The sequence below is a fragment of the Ornithorhynchus anatinus genome, chromosome 5 (assembly GCF_004115215.2).
Source record: "Ornithorhynchus anatinus isolate Pmale09 chromosome 5, mOrnAna1.pri.v4, whole genome shotgun sequence".
Lineage (NCBI taxonomy): Eukaryota > Metazoa > Chordata > Mammalia > Monotremata > Ornithorhynchidae > Ornithorhynchus > Ornithorhynchus anatinus.
The window spans coordinates 19233636-19248442 of record NC_041732.1 but is presented as its reverse complement, the minus strand read 5'-3'; the positions used below and the strand labels follow the sequence as shown (position 1 = coordinate 19248442).

The 14807-nt window shown below is 46.9% G+C and overlaps 1 pseudogene; it reads left to right on the top strand.

Annotated features, from left to right (window-relative positions):
* The window catches only part of LOC114812098, a 57713-nt pseudogene extending 43331 nt beyond the window's left edge, over positions 1-14382 (top strand).
* Positions 14383-14807: the final 425 nt, after the last annotated feature.

The window sequence follows — 14807 nt, the reverse complement described above, 5'->3', positions numbered from 1 at the left end:
CACAGTGAAAGGTTAGCAACAGAGGAGCTGAGTGTGAGGGGCTAGGATGGAGAAGAAGAGTAGGGAGGTGAGGTAAGAAGGACAAGGTGATGGGAGAGCTTTGAAGCCAATAGTGAGAGTTTTGCTTGATAAAACTACCAACCTTAATTCAGAGGAAGGAAATATCTCTGGGAGAAGTAATATCAGGGACCCCTTTTTGTAAGCTGTCCTTTATCAGGAAGACTTGACACAGCATCTTTACCACAAGAGGCAACAGAACAGTTAAATGAAATGTTTAATGTCTACCAGCTCAACCAATTGCCAATATGTAGACTTGATTTTAGGGGCCTGCCCTATCCCTGCTTTCATGAAAGTGGGAGCTAGAGCAACTGAATATATTTCTGGCTTCAAGGGACTTGTTTGAAAAAAAGCCCTAGAAGGTTATTATTACTAATGATAATAATAATCCCTCATACATATTTGTCCAAAGGCCAGGTTGAAAATAGAGAACAACGGCTTCTTGATACTTGATGCTTTAAAGAGGCTGATGAGCGTCAACTCTGTGACCGGGAGGAAATATGGGAAAGTCAAGTGGGAGCCGTGAGTGTCTTAGTGGAAACGAGCACAAGCCTGGAGTCAAGGGTAATGGTTCATAATACCATATCTTCCACTGTGTGGATGTTGGGCATAATTGACTTAACTTTCCGAGGGCCTCAATTGACCTTAGCTGTAAAATGGGGATTAAATGCCTGTTCTCCCTCCTGCTTAGCCTGTGGAAACCCCAGTATGGGACAAGAACTGTCTTGCATTTTCCCCATTGCTTAATTCAGTGCTCTGTACAAAGTAAGTGGCTCAACAAACCATTGATTGATGATTGGGTCTGTATTCCCTAAGCACTTTGGTAACATAATAATAATAATTATGGCATTTGTTGAGTGGCTTACTATTTGCCAGGCACGATTACTCACCCTACCTCCCTTTCATTCAATTCATTCAGTCGTATTACTAAACACTTACTGTTGCAGAGCACGTGTACTAACTGCTTGGGAGAGTACAATATAAACAATAGACAAAGTTATGTACATAATCATTATACACTGCTGTTGTTCCCTATCTGTAATTTATTTTCGTGGTCTGTTTCTCCATTTAGATTTAAACTCATTGAGGTCCAGATAATGTCTACCTACTCCGTTGTTTGTACTCTCCCAAGTGTTTAGTACAGTGCTTCACTCACAGTAGGATCAGTAAATCCCCCTGATAGATTTATTGGTTGATTAACAAATACCATGTTTATGCCAGGTAACCCTGGACTCTATTTTCAACCTTGCCACTAAGGTGGGTTTGCCCTCCCACAACTAATATTTTGTTTCTCCCAATTAAATGACCCACCAAGGCCTAACAAATGCCTTTTATACAAAAGGGAAAATCCTTCTGAGATAGACACTAGGTGTGTTCTGAATGGAGACCTCCCTGGGGCATCTGGAATTGGGTATCTTGTCTGGCCTGGAGAGAAGCTTTAAAGAAAATAGGTGAAAGGTTGTGAGTGGGTGGGGAGTGCTAGGCTGGGGAGGAATCAGAAGCCATTGTCCAAGCTGCTTTTGTTTAAGATCCTCCCAGGAGCTAGGGTTACGGATGAACCACAATCAGAGAGCTGAGGCTTCTCCCTCTCCAAACACCGCCCTCAGCCCTGGACACCTATTGATTTCTAGCCTTGGGTAGCTGGAGCCAGACTCATTAAATCCCTCCAGGACGTTGACGCATCACAGCCTGTGTCAGTGATTATTAATGGAAGAATTGGAACAGTGACCTCAAGAGATCGGCTAATCCAGTCCCCTGCTTTGAGGCAGAGTTAAACCCAAACTATCCGGTTCTTCCTGTTAGTTTCTTTCCTGTGCTCCTTTCAAGAGCCTCCAGTCCAGTCAGACAGACCCAAGTTTCTCTCTGACAGCAGTTCTTTCTGTTCTTGCTTCTACCTCTGCGACTTCTTCAATCTCTGGCCTCTGGCATTCTGACCTTCCTAAGCCCCTGAGATTGGATTATTACTATTATTGTTATTAGGAATAGTAGTATTCTTTCAATTCATTCAGCCTTATTTATTGAGCGCTTACCGTGTGCAGAGCACTGTACTAAGAGAGTACAATACAACAATAAACAGACACATTCCCTGCCCACATTGAGCTTACTAGTGGTAATAATAATAATAATGCTATTATTTAAGCACTTACTATGTGCCGAGCACTGTTTAGAGCGCTGGGGCAGATACAGGGTAATCAGGTTGTCCCACGTGAGGCTCACAGTTAATCCCCATGTTACAGATGAGGTAACTGAGGCACAGAGAAGTTAAGTGGCTTGCCCACAGTCACACAGCTGACAGGTGGCAGAGCCGGGATTCGAACTCATGACCTCTGACTCCCAAGCCCGTGCTCTTTCCAATGAGCCACGCTGCTAGTATATTAGAGAAGCAGTGGCTTAGTGGAAAGAGCACAGACTTGGAAGTCAGAGGATGTGGGTTCTAATCCCTGCTCTGCCACTTGTCTGCTGTGTGACCTGGGGCAAGCCACTTCACTTCTCTGTGCCTCAATTCCCTCATCTGTAAAATGGGGATTAAGACTGTGGCCACTTGGGACAACCTGATTACCTTGTTTCTACCCCAGCCCTTAGAATAATGCCTGGCACATAGTAAGCGCTTAACAAATACCATTATTATTATATTTGTTAAGCACTTACCATTTACTTTGGGTAGCATGATCTAGTGGAAAGAACTTGGGTCTGGGATTCGAAAGACTTGTGTTCTAATCTCAGCTCCTATCTACCTTGTCATCTTGGGTAGGTCACTTCACTTCTCTGTGCCTAAGTTCCCTTACCTACAAAATGGATATTCAATGCCTGTTCTCCCTCCTACTTAGACTGTGAGCACCAGGTGGGACCTGATAATCTTGTATCTATCTACAGTGCTTCGTACACAGTAAGTTCCCAATACCATTATTATTATTATTGCTATTATATGCCAAGCACCGTTCCAAGTATTGGAGTAGATTCAGGTTAATCAGGTCATACACAGTCCGTGTTCTCCATGGGGTTCACATTCTTAATGGGAGAGAGAACAGACATTGAATCCTCATTTTACAGATGAGGAAACTGAGTCCCAGAGAAGTGAAGTGACTTGAAAGCTCTCAACCCTCCAAGGCCAGGATGGTAGAGTAACCACAGTCCAAGAGCAAATGTTGAGTTTTACTCCAGACAGATCCCCTGCCAATCTGCCCCCTGACCAGCACTAATATGGCACCAGATACTTTTATATACAGAATTTTAATTTTACTCTTCCAGCTTCCCTCCACCTCAACTCCTCCAACTGAGTTCCACGACACAGAAGTGGCACACTGTGTTCAACAGGACCCCTGCTAGAAAGTAAGCCTCTTGAGGGCAGGGGACTTTGTCTACAGGTTTACCACTATACTCTTCCAAGTGCTTAGTATACTGCTCTGCAATCAGTAAATCAATCAGTCACATTTATTGAGTGCTAGCTGTGTGCTGAGCATTATACTAAGTGGTTGGGAGAGTAGAGCAGAGCTGTTAGACATGTTTCCTGCCCAGAAGGAGCTCGCAGTCTAGAGGGAAAGCACAGAATAGGAGCTCAAGAAATGTCACTGATTGATATATTGAACACAGCTGTTCTGGAGCAAAGGGGAGGGATGTGAGCCCCTGGAAGGCCAGAACAAAAAAAAATGTGATATTTGTTATGCGCTTAATCTGTGTCAAGCACTATACTAAGTGCTGGGGTAGGTGCAAGATAATCAGATCAGCAACAGGCCCTGTCCTACTTCGAGGTTCCCAAGCTACAGAAGAGATATTTCATCTGCATTTCCCAGATGAGGAAACTGAGGCACAGAGAATTTAAATGACTTGCCCAAGGTCACACAGCATGCAAGTGGAGAAACCAGGACCAGAAGCTAAGACTCCTGACACCCAGTTCCCTGCTCTTTCTAGTAGACCATGCTGGTTCCCACATGAGCTGTGGTTTGTTCATGGTCAGGTCTATGAATTTTGTTTATTTTCAATGCCCTCTCTCTGATGCCCAGTATTTTTTGACTACCACGATAATTCCATTAGACCTGTAAACTCTTTGTGAGGAGGGATCATTTCTACCAACTCAGCTGTATTGTATTCTCCCATGCACTTAGTACAGTCCTCTGCATATAATAAGTGCTCAATAAATACAGTTGATTGATTGCTTGATTGATTTCTGCAATATATCCCCATTTGCAGATATTTCAGTCATCCCTCAAGAGCTTGGCTTCATGAACAAACTTGTACAGCTTATTTAAGAATTCCAGTTCCTCTTCCAGTCCATTTATGATGAAGTTAAATCAAACCAGATCTAGTACTACTCACTTTTGGAGTGACCCACTTTAGACAGTAATACTCTTCGAGAGCAGTGATTTGGTCTCATAATATCCCGACTGGATTATTGTGTCAGCCTCCTCTCTGATCTCCCTTCTTCCTGTCTCTCCCCACTCCAGTCTACTCTTCATTCTACTGCCTGGATCATATTCCTACAAAAACGCTCTGGGGATGTCACTCCCCTCCTCAAAAACCTCCAGTGGTTGCCTATCAATCTTCACACGAAACAAAAACTTCTCACTCTAGGCTTCAAGTCTCTCCATCACCTTGCCCCCTCCTACCTCTCCTCCCTTCTCTCTTTCTACTGCCCACCCCGTAGGCTCTGCTCCTCTGCCACTCACCTCCTCACCATCCCCCGTTCTCGCCTATCCCACCGTCGACCCCTGGCCTATGTCCTCCCGCTGTCCTGGAATGCCCTCCCTCCTCACCTCTGCCAAACTAATTCTCTTTCCCTCTTCAAAGCCCTACTGAGAGCTCACCTCCTCCAGAAGGCCATCCCAGACTGAACCCTCCCCTTTCTCTCTGCTTCCCCTCCCCTCCCCACAACCCTCTGCTCCTCCCCCTTCCCCTCTCCTCAGCACTGTGCTCATTTGTACACAATATTTATTACCCTACTTATTTTGTTGATGAGGTATACATCCTCTTTATTCTATTTATCTTGATGATGTTGTCTTGTTTTTGTTTTTATCTGTTTTGCTCTGCTGTCTGTCTCCCCTGTTTAGACTGTGAGCCTGTCACTGGGCAGGGATTGTCTCTGTTACCGAATTGTACATTCCAAGCGCTTAGTACAGTGCTCTGCACATAGTAAGCGCTCAATAAATATGAATGAATGAATGGTCTACCAACTCAGCTGTATTGTACTCCCCCAAGCGTTTCGTACAATGTTCTGCACATTGTAAATGCTTAATAAATACCACCAATTAATCAATAGATTGATTTTACACACCTCTATCCAAAAAAGTGACACTTCATGACCCTGCCTACATTTTCTTATCAATTAGCAAGTTTTCTTGTTTTGATAGAACTTTCTCTTTAATTCCATGATAAATAAAGGGTTTATCTTTTTCTAAAACCTTGATGAAGAACCTTGCCCAAAGCCATTAGAAAAATCTACATCTATCTGCTGGTGCCCTCTTCCTACTGATTATTTACCCTTTCAAAGAACTCCAGTGGGTTTGAGTTTAAGTGCTCATTGATCCTAAACTTAATTATAGATGCTACCATTTTTCCAAATATAGATGTGAGATTTAGTAGTCTATAATTCCAAGGTCACCTTTAGAGTCCTCCTAAAGATGGAGTGCATTGGCACTCAGTCAATCTATTTGGTACAATAACGATTTGTAACAATTAGTTGCTGCGGTACCTCAGTTTCCCTTCCATGACTCATCCAAGCTACATGCCATCTAGTCCTGGCGATTTGTCTACATCTACCTTATCAATATGGTCTAAAATATTCTTGGTGTTCACCACAATTTAACCTTATTATTATTTATTATTATATGTCAAGCTGTTTCCAATTCATAGCGACTCCATGAATATACTTTCTCCAAAACGTCCTGTCCTCTGCCATAATCCACAACCTTCCTAATGGTTCTTCCGTTATCGTTGTTATGGTCTCTATCTATCTAGTATCCGCTCTGCCTCTTCCACGCTTTCCCTGGACTTTTCCTAGCTTTAGTGTCTTCTCCAGAGAATTAGTCCTCTTGATTACGTATCCAAAATATGCTAATCTAAGTCGAGTCATTTGGCCTATTGGCTTTAAATAATACCTCCTCGCTGAGAGCCATATCACTCCCTTCAGTGTTCTTAAAATCAATAACTTATTCATTGAAAGGATGAAACTATTATTTATTTTATCTGAGGTATTTATTAACTGCTTATTATGTGTTGAGCACTGGTCTAAGTGCTAGGGGAGATACAAGTTAATCAGGTAGAACACAGTTCCTGTCCCACATGGGGCTCGCAGTTTAAATAGGAGAGAGAACAGGTTTTGAATCCCCGTTTAACAGTTGAGGAAACTGAGCCACAGAGATGTGAAATGACTAGCCCAAGGTCACCCAACAGGCAAGTGACAGAGCCAGGATTAGAAGACAGGTCCCCTGACTGCCAGGCTTGTGTTCTATCCACTAAGCCGCTATGTTTCCCAGGTAAGGCTGTGTTGATCTCTCTCCTGCTGCCTCTGACCCCTACTCTGGTCTGTTGCAGTTTTTCCTGGATCCCTCCCTGGAATATTTAGTTTTCGTTTCTAATTGCAGGGATTTCAGAGTGCTCCTCTTGTAGTTAGTCAAGTGAATTTATGAATCTTGTTCCTGTTGTCCCTCATATTCGGTGCCCCACATCACTCTTCACCACCCGTCCCTGTCCTTCCTGCAGTTTGCAGTTAGGGAGCACTGCAACCCATTGGTTCTCTCCCTCCCATGCACCTGCGTTCTTGGGGGGTGATCCTGGCTCAAGGGGATTTTGATGATCTGTGGACATGGACGGCTCATTCTATTTCTTGGGCCCTCCAAGGTTCAAAAATGAAGGGCAGGTTGACCAAAAGACAGACTGTAAGTTCCTTGAGGGCAGGAATCATGTCTACCAACTCTATTTTTTTGGTACTCTGCAAAGCACTTAGTACAGTGTTTTGCACACTAATAATAATAATGATTGTGGTATTAAGTGCTTACTATGTGTCAAGCACTGTACTAAGCGCTGAGGGTGGATACAAGCAAATCAGGTTGGACACAGTCCCCATCCTATGTAGGGCTCACAGTCTCAATACCCATTAAACAGATGAGGCAAATGAGGCCCAGAGAAGTAAAGTGACTTGCCCAAGGTCACACAGCAGACGTGGTGGAGCCGGGAATAGAATGCATGACCTTTTGACTCTCAGACCCGTGCCCTATCAACTACACTATGCTGATTCTCTGTAGCTACTCATTAAATACCACAAAAGACTTGGGCCAGTTAGCAACCCCAGCAGGTCCCAGCAGGCAGAGGAGTAATGTGGGGGGAGATTCTGTCTCCATCCATGGCTGCCACAGAGGTGCCAAGAGGGGCAGGGTCTCCACTACCATAAAGAGAGAGGAAGGACCAAATCTAGCCTGCGGGAATCATTTGGCCTGTTGCCAACAGAAGTCCTCGAGCGTGCCAGCAGAAGTCCTCGGGCGTTCCAGCTCTTTCATTTTATTTTTAGGCTGCTAGCAGTCATGGAGAAGCCTCTGTATATTTTGGCTTGGCTGTTTTGCTGATCTCAACATCTGCTAATCTTCCTATATGATGAGCCATCTAAATTGCTCTTTTCTTTTACCTCACATACCCTAGAGGATTCCCTCCAGCATCCCTCCCCCTGGCAGCCCAAAAACTTTCCCTCCTCTGGGTTGTTTAGATATAGTTTCCTGCCTTTCCTCCCTCCCTGACTTTCCCGAGGATGGACCAGGATGATGGAGGGGGCTGAGGACCAGGCATAAGGCCTGGGAGTCGGGGGATCTGGGTTCCAATTTCCACTCTGCCATTTGCCTGCTGTGTGACCTTGGACAAGTCACTTTATTTCTCTTGGCCTCAGTTGTCTCATCAGTAAAACGGGGGAATTCAATGCCTGTTCTCCTTTCCAGTTAGGCTGTGGACCCCCCCCCCCCCCCCGTGAGATAGGGGTTGAATTTTATTATCTTGTATATACCACTGCTTGGCAAAGAGTAAACACTTTAACAAATACCCTTTTGCACATAGTAAGCACTCAAAAAATACAACTGAACGAATTATTAGGGACTGAAGGTCCTCTCCTTCCCTTCCAGTTTCTCTCCAGAGCACTGGCTGGGCCTCTCTGACTGGATGGGTTTGAGTAGATACGGGGGAGACCCTGTAAGTTTTGGCCGAGGGATGAGCCCTGAGATTTGTTAACAGTCCCTAATCAAGTGTTTGAATAGCAGCGTATTTGGGTCTCCTATTTCTTTTATATATATATAAAAGATTTCTAACAGCCCAGACAGGAGCTATTTAGTCTCTCAAGGGCCAAGTTCTCTGCTATCCCCTTACCTCCTACCCGTGCTACAGTCCTCCAGTTTCTAAGCTCATCCTCTTGACTGTAAACTCTTTGTGTGCAGGGAATGTGTCTGTGATGTTGTATGGTACTTTCCCAAGTTCTTAATTCAGAGCTCTGCACACAGTAAGCATTCAATAAATAAGATTGACTGCCATCCCGGCCTCAGTCAATCAATCTACAGTATTTATTGTTTACTCTGTGCAGAACACTGTGCACTTGGGTGAGTCTTGTCTTATGCTCTCTAGTCGTCTCCGACCCATAGCGATGCTTTGGACACATCTCTCCCAGAATGCCCCACCTCCCTCTGCAATCATTCTGGTAGAGTATCCATAGAGTTTTCTTGGTAAAAATATGGAAGTGGTTTACTATTGCCTCCTCCTGCTTAGTTAACTTGAGTCTCTACCCTCAACGGTCTCTGTGCCACTGCTACCCGGCACAGGGGAGCTTTGACTTGTAGCAGATTGTGAATTGCCTTCCACTTGCTAGCCTGTGCCCAAGCTAGGAATGGAAAGGGTATGCCTCTGTTTGACTCTCTCTCCTATAGCCGAGACAGGTAGAGTATAGGAAACTCGCCAGGTGTGACCCTGAGAGGGGACATAGGAAGCACTAAAAGATTATTATTATTACTATTATTGGTGCTGAACAAATACCCCATTTATTCTTTTTAGAGCTCAATAGAATTCTCAGACATCCTCCCCTGTAGACTGTAAACTTGTTACGGACACGGAATGTGCCTGTTATATTGTACTGTCCCAAGAGTTTAGTTCAGTGCTCTGCACACAGTAAGCACTCATTAAATACAATGGATTAATTAATGCCTCTCCATCCCTCCCATCACCCAACTCTCTGCAGGGATCTGGTGGGAAGGAGGGGCAGCAACCTGCCACCTGCCAACTTCTGGGTCAATCAATAATCTCTGAATCAACAAATGATATTTACTGTTCACCATGTGCAGAGCACTGTACTGAGTGCTTGGGAGAGTACAATATAATAGAGTTAGTAGTCCCTTTCCAAACCCCTCCACCGCAGCCTCCACCGCAGCCTCCACCGCACCATCAGCCAGGGCCACAGGCTCTAAGCCACAGGATCCCAATCCGAGCTCTGGCAGCTAGAGAAGCAGTGGGACCTAGTGCTTACTGGGTGCAGAGCACTGTACTAAGCTCTTCAGAGAGTACAGTATAACAGAGTTGGCAGACACTTCTCTGCCTACCAGTAGCAGCATGGCATAGCGGAGAGAGCATGAGACTGGGAGTCAGAAGGACCTGGATTCTAATCTTGGCTCTTCCAACTTGTCTGCTGTGTGACCTTGGGCAAGTCATTTCACTTCTCTGTGCCTCAATTATCTCATCTGTAAAATGGGGACTAAGACTGTGAGCCCCAAGAGGGACAGGAATGGTGTCCTTCCTGATTACCTTGTATCTACCCCAACATTTAGTATAGTGCCTGTTACATAATAAAAATTTAATGAATACCATTAAAAAAGGAGTTTATAGCCTAGATGGGTAGATGACGAGGTGGCTGAAGTCCTGGATTCACTCCCCAGCTCCTTTGCTGAGTTTGCTGGGTGACTGCCAGATCAAGACAAACTTTTTGAGCCTCCTTCTCTGAGCTGTGGACAGGCTGATTGAAACTCTATGACTAAAGTGATCTGGGCTTCTAGGAGGCCAGGGTTAAATACAAACACTATCATCTGAATCCATCATTATCAGCCTCCAGAAGGTCTGTGTGGATGTTGGAGTGGAGAAACTTCTGCGGCCATGCTCTGCTCCTTGTGGACAGGGAACATACAAACAATCACACTTACCCTCTTCAAAGCCCTATTGAAGGCTCACCACCTCCAAGAGGCCTTCCCAGACTAAGCCTCCCTTTTCCTCAGCTCTTCCTCCCCTCCCTACTGCCCTGACTCGCTCCTTTTGTCTACCCCCCACCCCACAGTACTTGTGTTTATGTGTACATACCTATAATTCTATTTATCTACATTAATGCCTCTTTACTTGTTTTGATGTGTATATATCTATAATTCTATTTATATTGATGCTATTGATGCCCGTTTACTTGTTTTGATGTCTGTCTCCCCACTTCTAGACTGTAAGGCTGTTGTGGACAGGGATTGTCTTTCTTTACTGCTGAATTGTACTTTCCAAGCACTTAGTATAGTGGTCTGCACACAATAAGCATACAATTGAATGAACATATCTACCAACTCTGTTGTATTGGACTTTCCCAAGTGCTTAGTACAATGCTCTGCACCTAATAAGTGTTCAAACAATACCACTGATTGCATGATTGATTTTCTACACCTGCTTTTTCCATATTCATTTCTTGCTGGAGAAAAGCAGCCTGGCCTACTGGATAGAGCATGGGCCTGGGAGTCAGAAGGACCTAGGTTCTAATCCTGGCTCCACCACTTGTTTGCAGTGTGACTTTAGGCAAGACACTTCACTTCTCTGTGCCTCAGTTACCTCATCTGGAAAATGGGGATTAATACTGTGAGTCCCAAGTGGGACAGGGACTGTGTCCAACCTGATTAGCTTGTATCTACCCCAGCACTTAGTTCAGTTCCTGGAACATAGTAAGAGCTAAACAAATACCATAAAAAAGAGAGAGGGAGAGAGGAGGAAGGGAATTTATGGTCCAGGATGAAAAGCATGGTGGGGGTGAGTGGAGGAGGCAGCGAAAGAGGAGAAGGAGGAAGGGAGAAGGAACAGAAGGTCCTTTCCATTAGAAATGGTTCCCATTAATGGGAGATTAAAAAGGCCATGTTGAGACAGAGAGCAGACAGGCACCCAGAAAAGCCCTTGAGACCCGGCTCTCTTCTGGGGCTGTGACCGGGAGCCGCCGAGAAAGGCAACACGGCTTCTGTTCTGGCAAGCCAAGCCCTGGCTCTGGCCACCTGCTCCTGTGGCTCTGGGATGTTTTCTGATAGGGAGAGAGTCACTGGATCAGATTCCCTGCCTCTTTCTCCACCCCCGTCTCCTCCCTCCTCCACCGGCCCTGATTTCTGTATCCAGAACTCTCTCTCAAAAGTGACACATTCCTCAGCCCGCTTATATAATAACCTCAACTTCCTCAGCTCCCAAGAGAAGGCTCCCGGTCCAGCCCTTCCCCCTCCCCAATGTACCCTGCCTCTCTTGGCCTTTCTCAGTCTGAGGGAAAGAAAGTGCTGCAGTTGATCTGGGATTTCACATCACGCCTTTCCCTAGGATGCCCCCCAGATGTCATTCTGCTTCATCAAACTCAACCTGTCTCTCCAACAGGCTGGGGTGGGGGACACGGGACTGGGTAGGGGATGGGGGATCAGGGAAAGGGGCATGGAGTCAGTGGAGCAGGGGATAGACATATGGAAGAAGACAGACGTATGGAAGAAGTCACCCCTCCCCCTTCTGCCTCCCCCCCACAACCCTCTCCCCTACTTTCTCATCTTTCCCTGCAGTATCCTCAGAGGAGATCTCCTCCCTCCTCGCAAGTGCCACCCCCTCCACCTGTGCTTTGGGCCCCATTCCCGCTCACCTTATAAAAACCATCGCCCCTTCCCTCCTCCCCTCCTTAACTTCTATCGTTAACCGCTCACTCTCCAATGGCTTCTTTCCCTCTGTCTTCAAACATGTCCATGTCTCCCCCATCCTAAAAAAACCCTCTCTCGACCCCACTTGCCCTTCCAGTTATTGCCCTATCTCCCTACTACCCTACCTTTCCAAGCTCCTAGAACGAGTCGTCTACACTCGCTGCCTAGAATTCCTTAACTCCAATTCTCTCCTGGATCCCCTCCAATCTGGCTTCCGTCCCCTCCACTCTACCGAGACTTCTCTCTCAAAGGTCACCCATGACCGTCTTCTTGCCAAATCCAATGGCTCCTACTCTATCCTAATCCTTGACCTCTCAGCTGCCTTTGACACTGTAGACCATCCCCTTCTCCTCCACACCTTATCTCACCTTGGCTTCACGGACTCCGTCATCTCCTGGTTCTCCTCTTATCTTCTGGCCGTTCATTCGGTCTCCTTCGTGGGGTCCTCCTCCCCCTCCCATCCTCTAACTGTAGAGGTTCCTCAAGGGTCAGTTCTTGGCCCTCTTCTGTTCTCTATCTACACTCACTCCCTTGGTGAACTCATTCGCTCCCCCGGCTTCAACTATCTCTATGCAGATGACACACAAATCTACATCTCTGCCCTGTCCTCTCCCCCTCCCTTCAGGCTTGTATCGCCTCCTGCCTCCAGGACATCTCTACCTGGATGTCTGCCTGCCACTTTAAACTCAACCTGTCCAAAACTGAGCTCCTTATCTTCCATCCCAAGCCCTGTCCTCTTCCTGACTTCACTATCACTGTGGATGGTACGACCATCCTTCCTGTCTCTCAAGCCCGAAACCTTGGTGTCATCCTTGACTCAGCTCTCTCATTCACCCCACACATCCAATCCGTCACCAAGACCTGCCGGTCTCACCTTTATAATATCGCCAAGATCCTCCCTTTCCTCTCCACCCAAAGGGCTATCTTACTGGTTCAGGCTCTCATAATATCCCGGCTGGATTATTGTGTCAGCCTTCTCTCTGATCTCCTTTCCTCCTGTCTCTCCGCACTCCAGTCTATTCTTCACTCCGCTGCCCGGCTCATCTTCCTGCAGAAACGCTCTGGGAAGTCACTCCCCTTCTTAAAAACCTCCAGTGTTTGCCTATCAACTTCCACACGAAACAAAAACTTCTCACTCTTGGCTTCAAGGCTCTCCATCACCTTGCCCCCTCCTACCTCTCCTCCCTTCTCTCTTTCTACTGCCCACCCGTAGGCTCTGCTCCTCTGCCGCCCACCTCCTCTGCCGCCCACCTCCTCACCGTCCCCCGTTCTCGCCTATCCCTCTGTCAACCCCTGGCCCACGTCCTCAAATGTCCTCCCTCCTCACCTCCACAAAACTAACTCTCTTCCCCTCTTCAAAGCCCTACTGAGAGCTCACCTCCTCCAAGAGGCCTTCCCAGACTGAGCTTCCCCTTTTCCCTCTGCTCCCTCTACTGCCTCTCTGACCTCCCTTCTCCTCCCTTCAGGTAAGCCCCCTTTCCCCACCTTTCCCTCTGCTCCTCCCCCTCTCCCTTCCCCTCCCCTCAGCACTGTGCTCATCTGCTCATTTGTATATATCTTTATTACCCTATTCATTTTGTTAATGAGATGTACATTTCCTTGATTCTATTTATTGCTATTTATTGCTATTTTTTTTGTCTGACTGTCTCCCCTGATTAGACTGTAAGCCCATCAATGGGCAGGGATTGTCTCTATCTGTTGCTGAATTTTACATTCCAAGTGCTTACTACAGTGCTTTGCACATAGTAAGCGCTCAATAAATACTATTGAATGAATGAATGGGGTGGGGGAAGCAGTGGATAGAGATTCAAGGGACGGTAGGCAGGGAGTAGGAGAGCCCGGGATGGAGGAGTGGAGGATGGAGGTGCAGAGGATGGGGAAGTGGGGAATTGGGGCAGGCGGTGGAAGTTCATTCATTCAATTGTAGTGTCAGAGTATAACTACCACTACTGGGCCCCTGAGGTCATCCTAGAGCTGGGCTGGATGCAGCCGTGTGACGTCTGGAGCATGGGCTGCATTGTGTTCGAATACTACGTAGGCTTCACCCTCTTTCAGACCCACGATAACCGGGAACACCTGGCCATGATGGAACAGATACTGGGGCCCATCCCCTCCCGCATGATCCAAAAGACAAGGAAGCAGAAATATTTTTACCTCGGCCGGCTGGACTGCGACGAGAACACATCAGCCGGACGCTACATTCAGGAGAACTGCTAACTGCTCCGCCGCTACCTTACGTCTGTGGCCAAGGAACACCACCAGCTCTTTGACCTGATCGAGGGCACGTTGGAGTATGAACTGGCCAAGCGGCTGGCCCTGGGCGAGGCTCTGCAGCACCCCTTCTTTGCCCGCCTGTGCACCCTACCGCCCAGCCCCCCAGCTCTGGGACGCCACCGGGGACATCAGCCGTTGATGCTCAGGCCACCCCCAGCCCCCCTGGATGGACCTCTTCCCCAGGAAATGGACTGGGACCCTACATATGTGTGTATATATATATATATGTACAAACACACACACTCACACACACACACACCACACACTGGGCAGGGCGCCCCCCCCCCCCCCCCGGACACCTGTGAATATGTAACATAATGTAAATACCTTGGCCACCCTCGACTCCCAGGGCTGTGTACAGACCCCGGCCCTGATGACTGCGGCCGCCCCAGAAGCTCGTGTTTTAAAAGGCATTTTGTACAGTCTCTGTGAGAATAAATACGACGTGTATTCAGGGGACGGCCCAACCTCCTGACCTGACCCCCGGGGGGTGGGAGGGGAGCCTGGGTTGCGGGGGTCGGGAGAGGCTGAGGTGGGCCGAGTTGTACATTCCAAGCACTTAGT